Genomic DNA, 25994 nt, shown 5'->3' with positions numbered 1-25994 from the left:
GCTCTCCCAGGCAGGCATCTGGAGAACCAAGACTAACTTAAGATGTCATCAAAAGCCATTTAGTGGAGCTGCTCCTAGTAGTATATGGGGGAAAAGACGTCAGACAAACAAAATGTTGTCTCGTAAGCAAAATGGAAAAAACTAGTTAAATATAGCCACATACAGAGGAAATCAGACAGGTTTCTGTCAGGTTACAGAGACCGGTTAACAGAAGCAATGCAGAGTGTCAGCACGCTTCAATGTAGCATCCCCGTCCTGTTTTGGGAGAGACTCGTACACAGATGTCCAATAAAGCCCCGAGGATCATGACATGTAAAATGTACTTTGGGTTGTTTATTCGATAGGCCAAATCCAACTGAGCTGTATCTGAACCGCATGCTTTCTTTAAATGACTGTCCTAGTTACAGTAAGTTATTCGTCTGAGGTGCTGCGGTGGGGTTTGTTTGGGCCGCCATTTTGTGGGGAAATATCTCTGGAGCGCGCGGGGCCGTGCTTGCCTGTTGTCGGGAGCGCGCTCTCCGTGCAGCCCCTCTCCTTCCTCTGACCGAGATTAACGGCACAGAGGGGCTGACCAACACAGCGCTAGCTTTAGCGGTGCCTCTGAAAAATACATTTTGTTTTCCATAGCGTCTGTTTATATTGCCCAACGGCCCCTCGGCTAGCCGTTGACCGCCCAGCAGCCTGCAGTGGGCGGACTGTTTTCCTACAAATGACAATGGCAGCGGTTTATTAGTCAGCTAGCGTGCTAGCTAGCAGCTAGCTAATGTTAGCTTCTCGCCCTTAAAAATCCTACAACAAAACTGACGAGCTAGCTAACCCAGCTGGCCCCAGCTGTAGCCGTGAGGTTCGCTCTTGGTCAAGATTGGTCAAGAAATCTTGATTTAGAAAATCACCGAATAGAAGGAAAAGAAGACGGAGTTTCAGGGTGCCCATGGTTCAGGTGGCGGGCTGCCATCCTGCCCTAAGCCGCGGCTAGGGCGCACTGCGCCGGGGATCAGCCCCCGTCCACAACCCGCTGTCTGAGCTTCGGAGAATAACCTAATTTTACTGGAAAACCAACCCGATCGGGATTTTATCACAGTTAAAACGACTCTACAACTCGGTGTTGGGATTTCTGCTTCAGAAGAGGGACGACTGACCCGGGGAGGGGGGCTCGGTTCGTGTGGAAGGAGGGAGAGAGAGGGTTTCCGAACATGGCTGCTTCGGGGAACTTGGTTCAACACGCCGCCTGAGGTAAGAACCAGCCGGTCGGGTTTTGGCTGCTTTATTCCGGTATGCATATGGGGCTGATGGCGCCTTGCTGTTCGTTGCTAATATGTATGTGAGAGGCTTCGTGATGAATCGGTGGCCACGGTGCTACCTAGCCTATCCCTCCCCTTCACTTCCTTCTCCTCCGCCCCTGTCACTGCCTTAGAACCCGGCCACTCGTCCCCATTCCTCAGCCACTGCCGGTCAGTTAGCCATGGGGCAGGAGCCAGGTCCGGAGGAAATAAATGGGTTAGTGCTGATCGATGGATAGATGAGGTTGAACACATTCGGACGGTCTGTCGTGGCGCTAGTGGCTGAGACGGCATTATAATGATGGAGTATACTGCCCCGTTTTAGCATCTCACAATGTCCTACCAGTCTATCCTCCCTACCTGTCCTCCTCCCATCTTACAGTGTGACCGAGTCGTTTGTAACAGTTAGCCATATAGCGTGCTAATTAAGTATTGGGGTGGTCATAAGTCATGATTGAGGCGATCAGTGTGGGTAGCTAGGCAGGTTTCGGCAGCAGCATCACGACCTGCCTTAACACGACACCAAACAGAATGGGAGAGGATGCAGGCGGACCAAGACTGATGGAGGTATAGATGAATGGATAGATGGCTGGATGATAGAGATTGGTAGCTAGCCTCTGTTAAGTGTACTGCATCCCTATGTGGCGGGTGTATGGCGTTGGCTTTAGGTATCATCGCGGCCACGTCCCCTCCCTGTCTCCCTCTGTAGATCCGCAGCATTTCATCTGCTATGGCAGCTAACGCTAGCTTAGCTACCGCATCAGCCCCAGCCCCAACCCTGCCCTGGAGGAGGGGGAGACAGGCACTCAGCTACCTGGGGATGGCTGCTACCAGGCAAGGAACAGGACTATGAAGGACCCATTACTGCTGCACAGCTGGAGGCATGATGGTTTTACAGCCCCCCTCTCTCTGTCTCTCTCTTTCTGTCTCTGTCTCTCTCTCCCTCTGTCGGTCTGAATTTGTTGCCCACATTTCTCTAGTTTGAATAAGGTTCATCAGAAGGTTGTGTGTGTGTCCACTCCTCATCCTCCTCATTGCAGTTGGTCTCTGCTGCTTCTGGTAATGAAGACTTAAGTGATCTTCAAAATGGACCCTCTCCTCACCTCCTTTCTCCCCACCCAGTTCTCCTTCACTCTCTCTTCCCTTCCTCTCATTCTTTGTCCTCTCATCTTCAGTCTTGGTAATATTGCACCAGTAGCATCCAGGTTGTCAAGCCGTTTGCCCACTTGATGACATTGGAGGCCAAAGGCCATAATGCAAGATTGGAGATGGACAAACAGGATAGATTTTCCTCGGTTGAAGCTTCTATTCAAAGTCCCTTACAGCCCAGTGAGGATATACTTAATATGTGTGGTTCCAGTGGAAATGGACCCCTAACCTAATTCCATTGAGCTACACAGGACTTCAGCATTATTTATTCATTTATTTAACCTATATTTAACCAGGCAGACTTGAATGACAATGTGGCAAAAAAATGTAAAAGGCCTTTTGAAGCTAAAGGGATAAGGAGAGTAGAGAATAACATAAAGCAATTATAATATCCTGTTGAGCATTTAATTACATTGACATGTAATAATTCTTTGGGTTTAAGATGGAATGTCAATATATCTGTAATAAGAAAGTTTTCTCAAAATCCCTCCTCGCTTATGATTAAAGTTACACTAGGGAATGTCTTGGGTTTGTTTGCATTTACATTTTCACCTAAATAGATGGCATGTTTATTGTTGCCTAATTTAAAGTTGAGTCAGTTTTTTTTTTACCTCCATAAAACCTTTGCAAAGTCGATTTTTACAATGGTTTTTGCATTTTTCTTTACACCCAGCTTTCAACACAGCACATCACATTGTTTTTCTGAGATATAATGTCTCCCCATCTCACTCTAGGTCGTTGGATTTTGAGCTAGAATCAAGTTTGCTTTCCCCTTTATATATATTTATATGAATCCCCTTGGGGAAATTCAGGATATTGCAATCAGTGAAAAGTATGATGGTGTGTCAATACACTTCTTCATTGGTAAAAGTTGTGTTCTACATCACACTGGTGCTTTTGGCATGCTTGTGCTGAAAATAAAACGTGATAGACAACTTTTAATGGCCATTTCTCTGCTCTGGCTCACTAGCGCCAACTTAAACTAGTGGCCAAACCTGTCACTGTGCAGCTGTAAGAAGGACCGAGGGATGGGCATTTGATGGGAGCCAAGGAGGGAAGTGTATATAAGGGAGGGATGGTTAATTGAAGTAATGGAGTGATGGACGGAGGGAAGGAATGATGGAGAGATGTTGATCTAGGGAAGAATGGGCGAGGTGCTGCTGTGTATCAGCTGGTTTAGTGCATATGACTGTCAGCTCCACATCAGCATCTCTGATTAGATATACTACACATGTGAATATGCTGCTGTTAACTTGCACAGACACTGCTGCCTGGCTGGCTGCACTTCACCAATGGAATGACTGGCAGACACTCACTGGACTGCCACCTGACTGACTGGTTAGTTAACAGGCCATCTGGCTGGCTTGCTAGTTTGCTGGGTGAACCCAAGTAGAATTTAATCTGCACACACAGCGTTAAACTAGCGAGTGTGTAGCAGGTGTCCTGTACCAAGTGAGGGGCCCAAGCCTAACACACAACCCACCGACACATACTGTAGTGCAGTGGTTCTCAACCTTTTCCATATCAAGGACCCCTCATTTAGTCCACATTAGGGCCACGGACCCCCATTTGATGAGATTTTGTCTCCCGGACCCAAATCTAAGAATATTTTTTCAAAATAGTGCTTCTTCTACATTCCATAATTGTTCTTGTAAATGAAATAATGAAGCTTAACAATTGATCAATTTGCTGGGGACCCCCTGAAACACCCTCAAGTACCCCTGGTGGTCCCCGGACCCCACGTTGAGAACCACTGCAGTAGTGCATGTGATTAAATGGTTCAAGTCGAAACCACATCTGGTATATTAGTGTTAATGTTGCATCGCTCTAAATTCAAAAATCACAAGTCTTCACCAAAGGAAAACTCCCCCTCATATCTTCTTCCACTGTTATATATCATCAGTCTGTGATGATGATGGTAGGTAGATGATGGATGGAGGGAAGGAATGATGGAGATATGGGAGGGGTGTGGGCCAACATGTCTTGTGGCTGCATTGCATTCTGGTCCACTGAGGCTACTGTCGGTGGAGAAATTGGTATCTCTGCTGTTTTTAAAAAAAACATTTTTATGTTTTAAATGGCTGAAAAAAAATCTACCATCAAACTCCATTGTAGTTGTGCTGGAAATATCTCAATATGACATCACATCATCTACATTTGGTTATCCATGGGATTAAGAAAAATACACCAAACCACAAAATGGACCCATAAATAACGTTAAAGTGTTTATGGATGGATTTTAACCGTTTAACTCAGTAACCATGACAATCTATTTTTTAAGAGTTTAAGAGAACTATTAGCATCATAGATCAGATTGGGTGTCTAGGAGGATAATACTGGATGCTGACTTCAGTTATCTAGTGTCAGCAGTTGCTATGTAGTCCACAACCGGTGGCTTTGTTGTTAGAAAGACCGTCCTGTGAGCCGAAGGTCCCAGGTTTGATCCTGACTGACCCCCAAGTGTCTGTCCTGCCAAAGTGTCTTTAGACCAGTGATTCTCAACCTTTTTCATATCAAGGACCCCTAGTTTAGTCCACATTAGCGCCACGGACCCCCATCTGACTCAAATCTGAGAATATTTTTATTGTTAGATATGATTTTGTCCAGAATCCCACGACTATCTGTATTGTAGGTAGAGAGATAACAGAGAAACTATGATCAGAACAGTCATTCTTCTACATTCTGATTGTGTTCACTTCTTGTAAATGAAATAATGGTGAAGTTTAAGAATTCATCAATTTGCTGGGGACCCCCTCAAGGACCCTTGGTTGTCCACGGACCCCACATTGAGAACCACTGCTTTAGACAAAACAATAAACAGCTTCTAGTTTTGTTATATTGGTGTACCCTCCCAAGTCCCTGCAGTGTAAGGTAGAAAGAATAAGACACAGTGGACTAGCAGGTTAGTAGTAGTCAGTGCAGGGTAGGTTGTCTACAAAATTAGTTTATGCTGCGAGAAAAATCCTTTTTAAAATGTGCCTGGCCTGTTAGGAGTGTTTCAACCTTGTGGTCTACAGTGCATGGGACCAGAACCCTGATAGGAGAACTGGAGTGGAAACTGGAGTGGACAGAGAATGGTGCTTTTCACAACACTGTCCTCTCCCTTTTTTTTTTTTCTGCTCCTACAACACTGTCGCCTCCTTGTTTTTTTTTTGCTCCCAGGTAGGAACTAGGAACTGTCTGTAGTGTTTCTGGGGAGAAGCTGTTAATTGTGACACCTGCTGTAATGCAGGCTGCACTGATATGCACCACCCGATACTCTGCACTGTGTGTGTGTGTGTGTGTGTGTGTGTGTGTGTTTTGCCGGGATAATGTAGGAACGCCAGTAATCAAAGGGGCGTGGCTCGGAGTAACTCTGCCCTGATGGGCTTAGCTACATCCCGCCCACTCCAACTCCACAGGTTTTGACTGAGTGGATTAACCAGCTGTCAGTCAAATTCATTAGCTGTCTGTCTGACTGTCTGACTGTTCAGCACCAGAGCCTGTATGTAGAAAGCCTTTTGCTCTCAACTGCAAGAAAATTCGGAAAGTGATGCAAATTGAAGCCTAGTTTTAGAAGTGACACTAAGAGCTCTGCTTTGGTGTTTAGTGCTTGAATAGTGTGAACTCTGAAATGGTTTCAGAGTTGTAGAGGAGTTGGCAGCAGGTCACTGTTACCAGACCAACCAGGGGCCGGATTCACCAATGTGTTCTTAAGATAGATCGTAAGAAATGACATGAGAGGAAATTTCAGGAAGTTCTTAAGAAGGCTCTTAAGTGCAATTCCTCAATATTTCCTTTATACAGTCTCATTTCTTACAAATTTATTTTATTTTCCTACTTAAGGACTTCTCAAAATAGGGCCTGAATTAATTCTGGTTAATAAACTTTAGGCTTACTGCCATTGAGGCTAGGTGGCAACCCAAAGTGCTTCCATCTACAAAACAATTGGGTAAAAACCTTTTTAGGGCAACTAGAGCAAAGATTTAAACATTGGTTGCTGTTGGTAACTGTAAAATTTGCAGCTTATTTTCAACAGACATGAGACAGAGGCCTACCTGGCCCTACACCAAATAAAGCTTTACAATAAATGTTCATCTTAATATTAGGGGAACCTATGAAGACTTTGAACTATAACCTACTTGTCTAAAATGTGTTTAAATATATGATATTAGAGGCTTACCTGTTCACTGTAGGAGTTTTAAGACAGGTGAAGGGCCGTCTTAAAGTTAAGAAAAAAATCAAGAACAAATTTGAGAACTTTCATTTCAAGAATACCATTTATTCCTAAGTTTTTTCTTAGGAAGACACATAAGAAGAAAGTTAAGAAAATATATAAGAACTGTTTTTTTTCCTTTTTTTTTTTTCTTAAGACTAAAGTTAAGAAAAAAAATGGCACTTGAGAAGTTTTTTTTTTCTTAAGAGGGTTTTGTGAATCCGGCCACTGGACTTTCCCTGCACTTTTCAAGGCAGGAAACAGCCGTTTTACCTGATGCTGATGCTACTTTGTTACTGATTTTGTCAGAAATGCCAGAACATCATGCAAGTACATTGTCAATTTGACTTTTACTGCAGATAGTAAGTGCTCTCTCTGGTGATAGTATAATGCAACAGTACTGGCCAATTGCAGTGATCAATAAGCAGAGCCAGACCTCAGGTTATCATGGCCCAGCCAACACCTAACTTAATCAGGTCATTTTATTTCCCAGCTAATTTATCAATGGATTTACTGATAGATCTATCTTTGCCAGACAATAATAAGATGTGTTTATGAATTGAAACTGTGCAATGCTGTTGCTTTCTATCACCCAAGACCCCCATTTTTCACCAATCAACAATGGAAGATCTGAAGCCATTTTCAAGTTTTTATTTTCAAAGGTTTCACTGGACCCACTTAGTGCTAATGACCCCCCCCCCCCCCCCCCCAAATGGATGTGCCTTCTTTAAATAGCTTCCCCAGCCTGGATATATGAAAACTCTGCCACGTTGCATTCACTTTGACAGAAAATGTCCTGGAAACTGATTTCCTAAAAAAAAAAAAAAAAGAGTGTGGGAAGCCTGAATGTTTTAAGATAACTGGGAAGCTAGGAGGAGAATGAGGAGAGGACATTGTCATCATCAGAGCCTTGCCAACCCTCTATTCCAGCCTGTGATGACATCACAGTCCTCTTCCAACCTCCAGTGTTTCTGCTGTAAAAGTTGGTTGTCATTTGATGTATGTGCCTGCTTTGGTCCAGGTTATGCTCCAGCTCAGGTTGCAGTAACGTTGCAGTAACGTTGCAGTAATGTTACTCTGCGTTAGGGGTGGAACAGAAAACTCACGTTTCGTTCATATCACGGTTTTGGGGTCACGGTTTCGGTTCGGTTCGTATGTGGTTCACTGGGGAGGGGAAATGCAATTGCAAATTCCAATTTACACAATGTATTTATTTAAAAAAAATCTTAGGTTTGCCTGAATGAAAACATTTTCAGTGAAAATGAAGGTCCAGTATAACAAAATCAACAGACTTTCTTTCAAAAGTAAATACTCCTCTTTGTTATTCTAAAATAAAATATCCCTGCATTGTACGTTACGTAGGCCAACATCAACAGTGCAACATAAAATGCAACTTAAATCATGTGTTGAAATCTTCCACTAATAAATAGGGCTACAAATCTTTCTATAAACAGCCCAAGTAGTGATGTGCGAGTCAACCCGCTCCTCAGGTGGGGCGGGTTAGGGTCGATTGAAGATAAATTCCACAATTTGCTCCATACTCGCTCTAGCTGTGATGTCATCGTAGATTGACATGTAATTCTGAAAGCTGATAGGACAGGTACTCTCCAGGGAGAGTGGACCCACGTGGGGAGTGGGGGGGACACAGAACCGAACAGCAGGCGTATGCGATAGAGCTGCAACGATTAATCGATTAGTTGTCAAATATTAAATTAATTGCCAACTATTTTGATAATCGATTAAACGGTTTGAGTGATTTTTAAAGAAAAATAAGTCAAAATTCTCTGATTCCAGCTTATTAAATGTGAATATTTTCTGGTTTCTTTCCTCCTCTATGACAGTAAACTGAATATCTTTGGGTTGTGGACAAAACAAGACATTTGAGGACGTCATCTTGGGCTTTGGGAAACACTGATCCACATTTTTCACCATTTTCTCACATTTTATAGACCAAACAACTAATCGATTAATCGAGAAAATAATCGACAGATTAATCGACAATGAAAATAATCGTTGCAGCCCTAGTTACAATGGCTAAATTCAAGAAGCTTGATGACTGACTCCAAATGGCTTCCACTTGACTGGATAAATGAACGTTGCGTTACGTTGCGTTTCCACCTTTGGCCATGCCGTCTCTCATGAAAGTCTTGCACACCGCTTCATCTAAATTCGCCGGCTCTTCTTTTTCTTCAGACCAATATCCGAAATGCTGCCACAACACCCCAACACGTTACACAAGGTGAAACATTCCAAGTCTTCCTCCGACCACAGGGCCACCGCTGTTATATACTGTGAATGGACAAACGGCTTTTAATTTGGCAGTTTATTGGATAGACATGGAGCAGATATATTATGACGATGTTGAAATGAAACCAACCGACCCTATCCTATTCCTTTTAGTCACGCCCATCCTCCTGCTCTCGATCATCGTCATCGTTCTGATCTTTCTCGTCTTCTTCAGCTTGTGTCACAGCAGTAGCCCGATGGTTAGAAAAGCCAGTTTTTGACTGGAAGGTTGCAGGTTCAAATTCTGTGTGGAAAAAATCTTGACTGACCCCCAACTGCTCCAATTCACCAGTCGTTTTTTCCTATTTTACCAGCCGAATACATTTTTAGAAAGTTAGTAATTGTATTGAAAATGGGGAAAGTAGTGGAAGCAAAGTCGGTAGTGGTCGGGGCAGTGTTGGCAGGCAAAACTACAAATAGGCCTATTAACCGAAACATATTGAATCTACCGGACGTATAAATAGCCTAGTTTTGAAACAATATCACATAATAATCATCCACATAAAGTTTTGTCCCGTCCACATAAAGTCTGTGGGATCCCCACCCGCAGTGTAAAGAACATCATACCAGGTAAAAGGTGGATAAAGAACGCTTGTGGCAATTGATCGTGATTAGTTCCAGTGGTGGAAGAAGTATTCAGATCTTTGACTTAAGTAAAAGTAGCAATAAGGCGGTGTAAAAATACTTTGTTACCAGTAAAAGTCCTGCATTCAAAATGTTACTTAAGTCAAACTACAAAAGTATTAGCATCAAAATATAATTAAAGTAGCAAAAGTAAAAGTAGTCATTATGCAGAATGGCCCATTTCAGAATCATATAGGCTATATCATGTTATTGGACTATAATTATTGATGCATTAATGTGTTCACTTTAATGTTGCAGCTGGTAAAGGTGGAGCTAATTTGAATTACTTTATATACTGCTGGGTAGCTGCTGGGTAAAACTATATCATAATTTATTAGTTGATTTATAATTTGTATTAATAATCTAAATCTGCAAAGTAACTAGTAACTAAAGCTGTCAAATAAATGTAGTGGAGTAAAAAGTACAATATTTCCCTCTGAAATGTAGTGGAGTAGAAGTATAAATTAGCATGAAATGGAAATACTCAAGTAAAGTACAAGTACCTCTAAATTGTACTTAAGTGCAGTACTTGCATAAATGCACTTAGTTACTTCCCACCATTGATTAATTCTGTCCCAGTCCTGCTACAGCATTTTTAGCTGGGTCAGATGTGTAAAGACAGCTTTAGAGGTCTGCTGTCTTGTACCACGTGTCAGTATATACTGTACTACTATGTTGGTCTGTTAGAGGTCTGATGTCCTGTACCATGTGTCATTATGTGCTATTATGTTAGTGTCAGTAAAAATGCGAATGAGAGGTTAAATTGAATTGACTCCATTGATGCAGTGCAGTATCATAACACATCAAAGAGTAGAGATGCAGGCTAAATTATAAGACAAGGACATAGCCTATGAGTTGAATAACTGTCAGATGGGCAGTTATACTCAGTCCTTTATGACATTCTTGACAACTTGTTTCAGCACTTGAGATAACATTAACAACCAAAGGGAAATTGTTTTCTTTATGGAATAAAACATTCTAATTTCTCTGATTGGCAGTCTTGAACAAGGTTATTATAGTTTTTCATTAGTTTTTATTTTTATTTCGTTTTGACTTTTTGTTTTCAATTTCAGTTTAGTTTTAATTAGTTTTCAAAGCGGGTTTGCTAGTTTAGTTTTTATTTTTTGGAAATGCTTCGTTTTAGTTTAGTTTTTATTAGTTTCAGTGTTAGTTTTCGTCTTTTTTTGTAATATGGGGTATTTGTCAGGGGCGAGATTCAAACATTTTAAATACTAGGCTTATGTATGAAATAAATTGACAAAGACGAAAACTAAAGACATTTTCTCTATTTTTAGTTAAATTTAATTTATAGTTTATTTTAGTTTTGTAGTTTTTTTATTGTAGTTTTGTAAACATAGTTTCAGTTATAGTTTTTTTGTAAAGCCTCGTTTTTGTTTTTATTTCAGTTAACGAAAATGTTTTTTCACACCTAGTTTTTGTTATTTTTTTGTTAGTTTTCGTTAACGATAATAACCTTGTGTGTAGCCCATAAAAACTCTGTGCGACCGCTTTGTGCGGAGTGGGTGTAACAGGCAGCCAATCAGAGCCATTGTTTTGTCTTGATTCGCTCGGTTCACAGTCAACCAAAGACAAGTTCTACCAGCATTTGGAGCAGAGACCCTCATAGCATTGCAGACAACGTTAGCATCAGTTAAACCTGACCGGCAGCTGATGGACAGAAACAGACCTGAAGGAAATCTGCCTCTCCCACTGTGCTCTTTATGAATCCAACCCACTCTCATTCATTTCCATTTGACTCACATAGCTGATCTGGAAACAAAATAATCCAGACCTCTGACTGCTGGGACTCTTATCTTCCCACATTCCTGCCTGGGTTTCTGTATTTCTGACCTCATGTCTGCCTTTTTGCCTGTCTATGAAGCAAAGATGACCCTAAACACTTAGATCCAGTTTGGATGTATGAAGCTAGACGACTGAGGAACCGTCGATTTGTCTAGAGATGTATTCAGGATAGCTAATGCTGTAATGCGGTATATTATTGTATGATCCAGGAAGGCTGAGATTGATGTGGAATGACCGAATATGAAACCCTAAGAGCTGCTCCCCTTCACACTCAACCAGATCCATTGACAGCTACGACATAGAACCACAGCAACTAGATACGCTGATTGGGCTACAACATGGAACCACAGAAACTAGCTCCACTGACGGCTACAATATAGAACCACAGCAACTAGATACGCTGATTGGGCTACAACATGGAACCACAGAAACTAGCTCCACTGACGGCTACGATATAGAACCACAGCAACTAGATACGCTGACGGCGCTATAACCTGGAACCACAGAAAGTAGATCCACTGACAGCTACAAAATAAAAGCACGACAAGATCCGCTGAGAGGCTATAGCACTGAACAAAGAAACTAAATCCATTGACCGAGCTACAGCATAGAACCACAGCAACTAGATCCACTGACAGATACAACATAGAACCACAGCAACTAGATCCACTGACAGATACAACATGGAACCACAGCAACTAGATCCACTGACAGAGCTACAACATAGAACCACAGAAACTACATCCACTGACAAGAGCTACAGCATAGAACCACACCAACTAGATCCACTGACAGATACAACAGAACCACAGCAACTAGATCCACTGACAAATACAACATAGAACCACAGCAACTAGATCCACTGACAGAACTACAACAGAACCACAGCAACTAATTCCACCGACAGAGATACAACATAGAACCACAGCAACTAGATCCACTGACAGATACAACAGAACCACAGCAACTAGATCCACTGACAAATATAACATAAAACCACAGCAACTAGAGCCACTGACAGAAATACAACATAAAACCACAGCAACTAGATTCACTGACAGAAATACAACATAAAACCACAGCAACTAGATCCACTGACAGAAATACAACATAAAACCACAGAAACTAGATCCACTGACAGGGGTGCAGCATTGAACCACAGAAACTAGGTTGGCAAAAATGGTTAAAAACCAATCTAACTTATGTTGGCATGACTGGGGGGGAAAAAGCTTGTTTCATTTACTCTTGGTATGCCCAAAGGTGGAAAAACTGTGGTTTGAAGCCATTGTAATTATGTCAGACATCTTCAATACACAATTACCATTATGTCCCAAGGCCTGCCTACTGGGTTTAAAGGTGCCGCCTAGCATCCCCTCCAGAGAGATATATAGTCTATACACATTGGGCTGTCTATCAGCTCGGAGACGCATTCTTAGCTGGAAGGTGTGTGAGCCGAATGCCCTGTCTTCTTAAGGACTGGTTGCTGGACTGTATTGTTTTCTTTATTGGTCTGCTTGTAAATGCATTGGGTCGAATACAGGTGGGTGTTTTGGAAGATGCAAACTGTATTTCTTATAATGCGACATTGCATTGCGCTGTACCCCAATCAACACTAAATCACATAAGGAATAAAATTGTTTAAAACTTTAAAGTAGGGCTGGGCGATATGGACAAAATCAAATATCACAATATTTTTGACCAAATACCTCCATATCGATATTGCGACAGTATTGTAGGGATGACTACTGGTGCTTTCACAAAATATTTACAATATGAGATTTTTGATAAATAATCATCAGTAATGTGGATATAATGACTAAGTGGGTAAAGGCAAATAATAGAACAGCTAGAACAGTCTGGTAAGTTCAGAAAATGACATCACTTTACTGTAATGCAGCCTTTAAAACCAGGAAAAGACACTTATGCCATATCACGATATTACGATATCCAAAATCTAAGGTGATATCTAGTCTCATATCACAATATCGATATAATATCGATATATTGCCCAGCCCTACTTTAAAGCATGTTGCATTTCTGGCCACACCCCAACTGGCGATGTGAACTACAATGACCATAATTCATTGCACCTTTGACACAGTGCATTTGGTACCGATATTGAGGGACTAAATCGGGTATCGGTATCAAAGTCCACATTTTTCAAAACAACCCTACCCATCACTCTGATAAAATAACTATAGCCTCATGCGATTTGGAAATTGAAGTAGCTCATATTGCGATTTTTTTTTTTCTCAATGAATTGTGCATCCCTACTACCTACTAACCAAAGGATGCATAAAAAAAAGTAAAACTGTCCCATTGGAATAGTTATGCTTTCAGTAATATTTGCTGGTCTTTCTTGGGGTTAGGACAGGCTGCTGTCAGAATCAGTAGTCCTCCTGACTGAACATGGACTGGACTGACTACACATTGACTGGATGTGTTGCACTCTGGGCGCTTGCATGACCTCTGGATGCTGTTGTGACTTAGACTCGTATGACCATAACGGAGTTATGGGTCCAGACCGTTGAAACAAATGTCAATACCAAAGACTTCCTAATCACGACCGAAAACCGTTAGAGCCAGTCGCTCGGGGGGCCGGTGGCTCACAGACGGATTCTGAGGTCCTGCATGCAGTCCCCGGTGAAATAAAGCATGGTTTCATTTAATTAGTTCAAATTAGTATTTCATGTCCTACGGGTTAACGCAATGAGAGAAATGAGAAGAATGGCTGTTTTGATGGTAGCTTTCACTGTCCTGTACAGCACGGTGAATTCATTGACGGTAAGTGTTGTGCCTTTTTGTCCATCAGGCCCAAACCATCCAGCCTAGAGGATGCAACAGGAGAGAGACCCACCCATACCAGTGTGAGCCGGTCACTACATGTAGTGTGACAGCTATCACTGGGCAAGGAGCCCATGAGCAAGGCACTGAACCCCATCCCTGCTGCTGCTATGCTCTGCAGACAGCCTCGTACTGTTACCTGTAGATAGAATATAGCAATTGCTGTTCCTGTGTATAGCCAGTAAAATAATGTTAAAGGTAAACCAGGAGCCACCCAGTGTTTCCCCTGGCTTTTACAGGTTCACATGGGGGATGAGGGTAGGGGTGGGGTGATACTGACAAAATATCATATCGTTATATTTCCAGACATTTTCACCATTCACAATATGCAGTATTTTGCTCTGCTAAGGCTAGGTTGCAAAGTCCAACCCAGCATCTTAACAGTGCAGTACTCCATTTGCAGCCTTTAAAGAAAGCATATGCTTTATGCCAGTGGTTCTCAGCGTTGGGTCCGGGGACCACCAGGGGTCCTTGAGGGCGTTCCAGGGGGTCCCCAGCAAATTGGTCAATTGTTAAGCTTCATTATTTCATTTACAAGAACAATTATAGAATGTAGAAGAAGCACTATTTTGATCACAGTTTCTCTGTTATCTCTCTACCTACAATACAGATAGTCATGGAATTCTGGACAAAATCATATCTAACAATAAAAAATATTGTCAGATTTGGGTCCAGGAGACAAAATCTCATCAAAAGGGGGTCCGTGGCCCTAATGTGGACTAAATGAGGGGTTCTTGATATGAAAAAGGTTGAGAACCACTGCTTTATGCTAAGTAAAAAAAAAAGAAGAGTTTATTAAACACATGTAAAAGAATAACTTAAAGAACTGGAAAAGTCGTTGCTTTTATCATGTCTGGTTTCAAAAGGTAAGCTAGCACTGTGCACTGTCCAGTCCCAAATGAAATGAATAGAATAGTCAGACCCAAGTAGTTCTCTGAAGCACAGCTAGACCTGAAGTCGCTAGTGGTGACAAGATGTTGTGGTTTCTTTAAGTTGGCCTGCTCTTTTTCTCAGTTTCCCGAGAGTGTCAGCCTTTCTGAGCTGTCTGTGGAAACCTTCATTTTGATCTGTGTTGTTAGGAGCCATCCTTTGCTGGGTAAAACATTACAGCTTCTGTTATCTCTCCAGTATTGGCTTTTCTTTTCATATGGAGTTTCTGGCAGGTGACTTGTGAGTCAGTCTCTTGTTGTTCTCAGTGATGCACTCCAGCAACATATTCAACCAGGCAATTTTAAACTTTCAGAATGTTTTTTTTTTTTTTTTTGGGAGAGATGACTAAACAGGTGGATACAGTATCCCAAATTAACTTTTTGGCTTGCCTGCCAAGGGCTGTTCAAGTTAAAGAAATGACCTGCCAAGAAAATTCAGTTCTATTACATGTATAAAATTAGGGCTGAACAATTAATGAAACAACAAAATTTTATCTAAATCTCAATATGGTCTACTGCAATTTTCAAATCGCAGGAGGCACAATATTTGTTAAAGGTGAAATGTGTCAAAATAGCATTTTAAATGAAATATTGTGGTGCTGCAGAGATGTCCTGGCCTACACATCATATTCTACAGACTTAAGAAAACATCTTTGTTTGGTACAGATCCCCGCAAAAATCACACCATAATCATTTTAATACATTTTTCAGTGAAAATGAGAATAATGATGTAAAAATGATCATTCCTTCTAATATCGCAAATCATATCGCAATTGCAATATCAGTCAAAATAATCGCAATTAGATATTTTTGCAAAATCGTTCAGCCCTATATAAAATTATATCAATTTTATAATTTTTCACAAAGTGCAATATAATTTTGCAAATCCAAACCAGATCTAACAGAGGTGAAAACTTTTTCCTATCTTAATTCCCTTTCTGGTTATAACATGAGGTTTCCAACACAGGAAAAAAAAAAAGGAAACATCAACCATGCACATTTGTTAAGGATGGCGAGTTGAGAAAGTTGCACAGTTAGCAGTCAGTGTAAATGGCTGCAGTTGTGGATATACTACAGTATATCACAACTCATCAGGGTGGATTTTGATTGGGGCGGGGGTGAGGTTTTATTCTTGTTTGGCTTTAGTTTGGACTTCTTTTATGTCTCACTTCAGGTCTGTCCTTATTCTGTGTGTGTATGTGTGTGTGTGTGTGTGTGTGTGTGTGTGGTCCCCCCACCTGTCCTTGCTGGGGCTCTATTTCTGGGTGTCACACTGAACCTGACTCTGTCTCGCCTGGCAACAGTGCCTGTGTGTGTGTGTGTGTGTGTGTGTGTGTGTGTGTGCGTGTGTGTTCATTCCAGTCTTAAGCACAGCTGGACCAAAGCTGTATATATGGAGCAGTTCTAGCACCAGAATAGTGACCGAAGCGAACCCTTCCCTAGAACGGGGAACAGGGACGGGGCTAATGTTGGCAGCCTTAATGGAGGTGCCATGTTGTTGCTATCGGACGTATGTGGCCAGTTGGGAATCGATGCCAAACGCACCATTAGTGCTTTCGGTGCTGGAAACACAGCCGTATGAACGCATTGAGTCGCTGCGGAAGTAGTCAGGGAATCCACAGGTCTTTAAAAAGTCTGGAAAAATCTTTAAAATAATCAAAATTTAAGGCCTTAAAAAGTATTTAAAAAATCCAGTTATTAGGGGTCTTGTGTTTTTCACCATAGGATTAGGTTTCTTTCCACTGCATGTCCACTCTTAGCTGACTCCAGAACAGGGTTAGGAGTGCAATCTGCATCCTTAGTTTCTGCCCATTTATAGATTCGCACATGTTCAATCTGTAATAGATTGGTTGACAGCTTTGTATCTTAATTTTGGTTTTTAAATTGGTATTAAATTCAAAAATGTCTTAAACTGTCTTTCTGAAAAGCTGTAGAGGCCCTATAGCAGCTGGTCTAGTCACAAGCTGACCCAACACTTGTTGCTGCAAAAACATAATGCAAGTATGTTTTATAACTGGGGGGGAAACTTTTGTGAGCATGTCTGGCAGCTGTACTGTTTTGTTTCTTATCTATCTTTGATTCAATTAAACGATGCGTTAATGATTTTTGCTGCATCGGAGCTTCAGGGTAAGAGACACTATTGTCTGTTAAAGAGTGATGGTCTGGTCTGGTCTGGTCTGGTCTGTTGGCCTGAATCCTGTCAGTATACCGCTCTAATTTGTTGGTCACACAGCCCAACACATGGAGCAACAGGCTGTTTTTGGAGCCATGGGTGGGGGGGGGGTGGGTGTCAAGGGTGACGGGTCTCCAGTGACACCTTAGTTAACTTTAAGTAGCAGACATATGTGACCGGTTGCTGGGTAGATTCCCACCAGTCTGTGTCTATGTCTGTTTATGTGCCTAAATGCATCCGGTGATGAGTTCCCTGCATCAGTAGGAGTCTCCAAAACACAGAGGTCACATGGTCAAGGTCATCACCTCACAGTAGCGCTAACGTTGGCAAGTTAAAGGTGTATGGAAGCCCGTTTCCGCCAGTGTGATGAAAAAAACCGTCCTGTAAGTCATTATAATGAGAAACTTTCTCAAAATCATGAGTTAGTATTTCAGAATAATGCCTTAGTATCTCAAAATAATGAGTTAGTATCTCAAAATAATGAGTTAGTATCTCAAAATAATGAGAAACTTTATCAAAATAATGACTTAGTATCTCAAAATAATGAGACTTTCTCAAAATAATGACTTAGTATCTCAAAATAATGAGACTTTCTCAAAATAATGACTTAGTATCTCGAAAATGAGTTAGTAGCCTATCTCAAAATAATGCCTTAGTATCTCAAAATAATGCCTTAATATCGCAAGATAATGAGAAACTTTCTCAAAATAATGACTTAGTAAAGTTTCTCATTATTTTGAGAAAGTTTCTCATTGTTTTGAGATACTATGATTATTTTGAGAAAGTTTCTCATTATTTTGAGAAAGTTTCTCATTGTTTTGAGATACTATGATTATTTTGAGAAAGTTTCTCATTATTTTGAGAAAGTTTCTCATTTTGAGAAAGTTTCTCATTATTTTGAGATACTAAGTCATTATTTTGAGAAAGTTTCTCATTATTTTGAGATACTAAGGCATTATTTTGAGATACTAAGTCATTATTTTGAGATACTAAGTCATTATTTTGAGATACTAAGTCATTATTTTGAGATACTAAGTCATTATTTTGAGAAAGGTTCTCATTATTTTGAGATACTAAGTCATCATTTTGAGATACTAACTCATGATTTTGAGAAAGTTTCTCATTATAATGACTTACAGGATCTTTTTTTTTCATCACACTGGTGGAAATGGGCTTCCATAAAGATGCATTAAGTATGTTTTTTTAAATTTTTTTTATTGTGACATAGCACAAAACCATGCCTGATAGACTGCCTCCATATTGCTTTCCTTCCTGTCAGGCATCTGGCATTGTCTGGCATTCTTTAGGCTGCCTGGCAGCTTCCTACTCTGGCTTGGCTTCCAGAAAGGCTTAATGTGTCATTCTGCTGTCTCAGAGACAGCCTATATTGTTTAGCAGCATGTAGCTAGTATCACTTTATACCTGCTGCCTTTGAGGAATCAATTGTGAAATGTTTGGCAGGCCAATGCTACTTTTTAGAAGTGTCTCCCAATTTTTTGTATTTTATCAGTAAAAAAGATTTTAAAAATCTGAAAAAGTTGTGCTAGGTACTACACCATGAATCCCAAAAGAGAAAGTAAATGCGACCACACTGGAATGTTAAAATCGTCAATGTTGTATCCCTAACTATAGTGATTATACATGAGAACACACTTCAGTGATATGCTATCATTGCTAAAATATGAAAGAGAAAGAAAATACCCGCACACTGGAATGATGCTCCCTTAGTGTTTATGTGTAGCAATATTTCAACCTCTGTTGGTCTTCATCAGGTATACAGTAAAGTGAGGGGAGACTGGGGGTATATACGACTGTAGGGTCAGGGGACACCCACTCGTCTCCACCCATTGCTCCACACAAAGTAGATCCTACGGTGGATCCTTGTCGGTGCAAATAAAAATAGCAATATGATACAGAGAGTGAGACAGTGAGCTTCAGTCCTAAAAAAAAAAACCCTCTACACTTATCATTGATGGAGATAACACACATAAACAGTAGACTTCATCCTGGGCTAAGGGGGCAGAAAGAGGCCCAAGCCAACAATCTGACTTTTGAATAGAGGCTATAAACAGGAGTGGGTTGAATCAGCCAAAAGTATCTGTGATGAGGTTTCACAACAGACAGGGCACAATGTCAGCGGCATGAGATACATTGGTATTGAGAGAGTAGATACCCCCCCCCCCCATGGACTGAATGAAGAATTGGACATTAGACCTTTTCTTTGACTCATTCTTGATTGCATTCCGCCTCTCTCTGTCTCCCCTTAAAAGGAATAGTTCACCCAAAAATGAAAATTCTGTCATCATCTCCTCACCCTCATGCCAAATGAAACACAGGTGAAATTTGTTAGTCCATATAACACACAGGGAGGTTTGCCAGCACAACTTGGTAGCAGCCTTCTCCAAAACAAGAGATTTGCACTAAATGATGGTGTAAATATACTGTAGGTCTTTTTGGAACTCTGAAGAACTGGTCCCCACTGACTTCAGTTGTTTTGGAGAAGGCTGCTATGGAGTTGTGCTGGCAGCCTCCCTGTGTGTTATATGGACAAACTTCACCTGTGTTTCAACTGGCATGAGGGGGAGGAGATGATGACAGAATTTTCATTTTTGGGTGAACTATCGATCATTAATGCACGTTATCTCTGTGTTATTGATGGTAAGTGTTCAGTCAGGATCCACCTTAGGATCTACTATGTGTGAAGCAATGGGTGGAGAGAGAACTGGGTGTCCTCTGGCCCTACGGCTTTATATACCCCCAGTCTCCCCTCACTTTTCTGTATACCTGATGAAGACCAACAGGTTGAAACGTTGCTACACATAAACACCAAGGAAGCATCATTCCAGTGTGCGGGTATCTTCTCTCTCTTTCATATTTTGGCAATGACAGAATATCACTGAAGAGTGTGTATAATGGGGCTGAACGATTTTGAAGAAATATCTAATTGCGATTATTTTGTCTGATATCGCAATTGCGATATGATTTGCGATATTAGAGGGAATGATCATTTTTACATCATTATTCTCATTTTCATTGAAAAACGTATTTAAATGATTACGGTGTGATTTTTGCGGGGATCTGTACCAAACAAAGATGTTTTCTTAAGTCTGTAGAATATGATGTGTAGGCCAGGACATCTCTGCAGCACCACAATATTTACTTTAAAATGCTATTTTGACACATTTCGCCTTTAACAAATATTGCGCCTCCTGCGATTTGAAAATTGCAGTAGGCCATATTGACATTTCGCTAAAATTTCGATTAATTGTTCAGCCCTAGTGTATAATCACTATAGATAGGGATGCAACAATGGCGATTTAAAGAGGATTGTGCAAAAATGGTAAGCAAGCTGCTTCGATGCAGTGAGAGAAAGTTTAAGAAATCATGTAAATTATGTGCACTTCTCCAACACTTTAGCTACTGGGTTAGCTAGCCAGCCAGCCAACAGGACTGTCATGTGGTACAGTTTGCTCATCAGTTATTGGCTCGGTGCAGAAAGAGGCGTGCTGGCGGTGGGCAGCCTTGTAGGAGGCGGCCGCACTGAGGAAGCAAATGTGTGGCAGCTAAAGGTGTTTTTATTCTGACTGAGCAATTAGGCTACACATTTATGCAAGACATATGCTTCAGCACACATTACTGCACTTTGCCTGTTGTCGGTGGCGAGGGCAGCTTCACAAACCCTGCTGGACTGTGGTTCATTAAGGTCTCTCTCTCTCTCTCTCTCTCTCCCTCTCTCTCTCTCACTCATACTCCGCCTTGCTGTCCCTCTCTCTCGCTCGATAAAGTACTTACGCTACAAAGAGCCCCTTTGGCAGTCAAGTCTATTGAAAACGGTCCCATAATACTGTTCAGCCTGTGCATTCATACCGCCAAACCTCGAGCCGCTCCCTCACCTTGTGTTGAGGTGTACTCGCTTGCCCCAGCTGACTCCGGTACTGGCTCGCAGAGCTGGATCTTTGTAATTGCAGCGGTTCATCTGAAACAATTTTTCTCAGCAGATATCTAGTTAATAGTAGACGGAGCGAGCGCAGCACTTTTGTGTTAACGGGTTTGGGAATGCTACCTTAGCCCCGGCTGGTAGGGAAGCTGATTAATGAGGCGGATGGACAACTCACCCGACTTCATGCAGGTTTGCTGACTCTCTTTTCTCATTTGGTTTGAACCCAATGAAATGCCAAATAGGTGCAGGCACATTTTTCTTTTGAATTGCCATCTTGCCCCTGTTACAGAACAAATGTGCACACAATTTTACATATGCGATTGGCAACTCTAAATTTTGATACATCTGGCTCATTTTTTTGGATTCATTTTTATTGTTATTATCGCGGCAGATATACCTTCCAATACCGTGCTGAACAATAGTATCATTGTATCGCTCTAGCCTATGCACCAAGAGTATTTAGCCAGTAAAGATTGCACTGTTATCCACATTTCATTTTAGGGAGCCCAGGAAAGATATTGACAAAAAGTTTTTCTTGTCATTAATTTTTTAGAACTAGAATTGTTTAAACAAAAGTGATTTTGTTGAAAAATTATAATAATAATGTTAATGTGCAGGATTTACTGAGGTTGAGAATGATGAAAGGTTTTCACCAATATTGTATTTGATTCATGGACCAAAGATTACCAGGAGCTCTAAAACCACACCACACCTTGTTCAGAAATCCCTTTTGGACAGCCTCTGATGATTTGGAAATTGCAAAATTGCGATAACGCCAATACAATGATTAGTCTAACTTCACCACAAAAAAAAGATATTTACGTAAAGTACAACCTTCTGCCAAAGTCTCATAATTCACAACGGGCATCTAGACCGGAAAGACACCTGAAATTTCCAAGGGGAACGAGGCCCTTGACAAACACGTAAAATTACTACATTTTAGAAGCATGGCATGCCCTTTTAAAATTGCTGACAGTTCTTCAAAGCCATTTCAATAGATTGTCTGTACTATTGTCTGACTCAGACTTAAGAAATTGTTCTCATATTTTAAAAAAAAATATCGTCAAACCAAAGCTAGCTCAACTCCCTGACATGAATCGCTCTAGCAGTGCTAACACAGTCTGACCACATTGCTGGTTGGCAGGTGGCGCCGGTACTAGCATTCATTAGCATAAACTGTCCTGCTAGCATAAAAGCTCCTTTGTTGCTGCCGTACCCTTTTTTTGGGTACCAAATCCTCAGCTATAATGAAACACTCTTGAAACTCATATTATGATTATTATTAGTCATCGGTATTTTGTTAGTATGTGCATTTATCATTTAGTAGCCTAACTTGAACATGGAAGCTCGGAGTATGTGCTTTTAATTTTTTGATTACAAAGTAACGTGTGGGGCTAATAAGACCGACCGGGTTGAAGTCGCCATATTGTTTCATACTTGAGGAAAAAAGATGATCAGAGCCCCTCAAATTTGGTACAACCTGTCTTAGGGAGTGAGGGATTGGCAAACTTCTTCTTTTAAGACAGTTGAAATAATGAAATAATGAGAATAGTGTTAGTACTAGCTCTGTTAATTTGTATGTCAGGAGTCTAATTCGATTTTTAAAAATCTTGTTGCGTCAGTCTAAGCAACACAAGTTTTATAATAGCTAAATGTTTGTTCATATATTTTCTTGGGGTTCCTTTTTATTTTACAAGTATAATTACTATATATAGCCTGCTTCCATGGCTAGCAGTGAGCAGTCAGCTAGCTAGCTGGCCGTGGGTTAAAACCTGACGACCTCAGATTCTAGGATTGCACAAACCTTTGCAGAAAACAAGAAAATGGAAAATGGAAAAATGGAGATGCCAACATGATCGTGTAGAAAATCATACAAAATTTTGTTGCACACGTTTTAAAAAAAGAAAGGTGTGCCAGTCCTGCTGTGTACAGAAATCGATCTAAATCAATCTCTTTTACATTCAGGTTGTGGTAACCTAACACTTGTGACAAATCACGAGGATGATTTGTCACTTTTCCTACATGTTTGTTTTGCCGTCACTCGTGTTTATCACCGATGTCGATTGGTCCGCTATGGGGGACCTCGCTCCATGCAAAAGTGGAAGCGGTTTCTACTGTGGGGGGGGCGCTCATAAAAAAAAACGTGAGGTAGATGAGAGAGCACCTATCCTTTGCGTGCAAAAGGCGTTGTCTGAGCGCACCCTAAGGACACCTGTGACAGCACTGGCAGCTCTCTGGAACACCAGTGTAAGGCTTTGTAAGCTTGGCTGCCTTCGATATGAATGAACGAGTGTATGAATCCAAACTGTGTCCACGTCATCTCCAATAAAAACCTTTTGTGTAAGGGCTGTATTTTTGCTTTGTCTGACTTATTTTCAATCCATAAGTAAGAAATGGCAGTTTTACTTGTTTGCTTTAGCCTACATTTAATGCACAATTGAATATTTTTCAGTTGTCAAAGGGGCATTCCATGTGATGTGTGTTAAATAAGGTATAAAATACAGCTTTGTGTTTGTTGAAGGGCCCCTTTAATGATTTGACTGTTTTGCTCAGTGGTCCTGACCGAAGTGTAATTTTTATAACCTGCATTATGACCTTTAATTCATTTACCTGAGTCCAGTGCATTCTAGTATGCATTCATGTATACTTTATTTCTGTAAAGTTGAAAATCTCACTGGATGTAGTGGGCATAGGCCTAGTTACCTGCCAGATTTTTTTTTAATCAGTGGTTCTCAATGTGGGGTCCGGGGACCACCAGGGGTCCTTGAAGGGGTTCCAGGAGGTCCCCAGCAAATTGATGAATTGTTAAACTTCACCATTATTTCATTTAAAAGAAGTGAACACAATTAGAGAATGTAGAAGAATGACTCATTTTATCATAGTTTCACTGTTATCCCTCTACCTACAATACAGATAGTCATGGAATTCTGAACAAAATCATATCTAACAATAAAAGTATTCTCAGGTTTGGGTCCGAGAGACAACATTTCATCAAATGGGGGTCCGTGGCCCTAATGTGGACTAAATTAGGGGTCCTTGATATGAAAAATGTTGAGAACCACTGCTTTAAATCACAGAAATCATTTCATTCTTTTGTTGTCATGGCTGTATACACTTGACTTCTATCTACAGCAGCCATAGAATCTCCCTTGTTCTTTAGGTGCACAGCATGCCACTGCAGCATTAAAGCTACACTAGGCACAATGATCGCTCCCAAACAGCGGTGAGAGGTTCCCAACCGTTTTGAATTTCGAGGACTTCAATACCCAGAAACCCTGTAAGGTGACGTCAGTAAACTGCCACAGCCCCGGGCCGGTCTGTGGCGCTTTAGACCGAAGGAAACCAAAGGGACGAGAGAGGCGAAAGATCTAACGGTGGTGAGGCCGGCTTTCCTCTCACTCGCTGCTGTGTAGGAGACCGGTTTTGGATTTCACTCCTAAGTTTAAATTCATCACTTCCTGTAGTGGAGAAGATTTCCCACCAGTGACCGTACTGACACCAGAATTTAATTTGGGGCGAATAGGGTGACGCTACGGTGCCTCAATTAGCGCGGATGGGACGCATCTTCTCTGTTGCAGCCCCCGCTTTGTGATTCAGACCGATAAAACAGCAGGTTTTTTTTTTTTTTACATACAAATCTCGACTAGTGTAGCTGTTATATTTGAATGTGCAAGTCACAGAAACATTAAGCGAAAAAAGTGGTGGAGAAGCTATTTGAGGGGAATGCCCCCACAGTTTAGGAAACCGAATAGTTCTAGATGAGGATAACACTGCAGTCTGTAATCTAGACCAGTGATTCTCAACCTTTTTCATATAAGCGACCCCTAATTTAGTCCACATCAGGGCCACGGACCCCCCCATTTGATGAGATTTTGTCTCTCGGACCCAAATCTGGCGATATCTTTTATTGTCAGATATGATTTTGTCCCGAATTCCATGACTATCTGTATTGTAGGTAGAGAGAAAACAGAGAAACTATGATCAAAACAGTCATTCTTCTGCATTCTCTAATTGTGTTCACTTCTTGTAAATGAAATAATGCTGAAGTTTAACAATTCATCGATTTGCTGGGGACCCCCTGGAACCCCCTCAAGGACCCCTGATGGTCCCCGGACCCTTTGTTGAGAACCACTGATCTAGAATATATTTCTTAACTGTAGCCTATGTTTCTGTCTTTAACTGTCCGGTATTTTAGGCTAAATGTTATAATTTGGAGGAAATGCAATCCCAAAGCAACTTAAAATAATACAGTTATTTTATTGAATTTGAGTATTCCAGTGGATCATGTCAGTGAGTAATCTGTAATGAGTTACATTACATTTTGAGAGTAACCTCCCTCCCCCTGTATGTATATTTGGCCGTTGTGCACGCAGATAGCAGTGAGGCAACGGCAACAACATTCCCAGTGGCTGCCAGCTCGTCTCCTCTCTTTCTATTTCTTTCTGTTTATCCCTCTTTTCCCCTCTGTCATTTCTACATTCCTGCGTGTTTGTTTCTGTCTCTCTGGCTCCGCCGAGCGGCGCGAAGGAGCAGCGTTTCTCCCGGTGTGAAGCCCCGCTCCTCCTCTCTCCTCCTTGCTGTAAGCACCCTGCAGTGGCAGCATGGTAATTCAGCTCCTCTATCTTCCCTCCGCATCATGTTTACCTAGCAACAAGCATCACCCGCGGCCGGCCCTCCCATTGGTCATTTGAAAACGCACCGGGGACCAATGGCAGGGCTGTTGCCATGGTACAGTGTGTAGTTGCCGGGTGGAATTTTGCTGCAAGGCACG

The 25994-nt window shown here is 41.3% G+C and overlaps 1 protein-coding gene across 1 annotated transcript in view; it reads left to right on the top strand.

The window, feature by feature from the left end:
* Positions 1–553: 553 nt before the first annotated feature.
* The window catches only part of dyrk1b (dual-specificity tyrosine-(Y)-phosphorylation regulated kinase 1B), a 69228-nt gene continuing 43787 nt past the window's right edge, over positions 554–25994 (top strand). Inside the window, exon 1 of the mRNA XM_071519060.1 lies at positions 554–1233. The gene's annotated coding sequence lies outside the window, so the exon portion shown is untranslated. The remainder of the gene's footprint in view (positions 1234–25994) is intronic.

This window comes from Centroberyx affinis, unplaced genomic scaffold (assembly GCF_046629955.1).
Source record: "Centroberyx affinis isolate AG114_WGS23_722 - 3 ecotype Tasmania unplaced genomic scaffold, CSIRO-AGI_Caff_v1 ptg000053l_1, whole genome shotgun sequence".
Taxonomy (NCBI): domain Eukaryota; kingdom Metazoa; phylum Chordata; class Actinopteri; order Beryciformes; family Berycidae; genus Centroberyx; species Centroberyx affinis.
The sequence above is the reverse complement of the archived record's forward strand: the minus strand, read 5'-3'. Positions and strand labels throughout refer to the sequence as shown.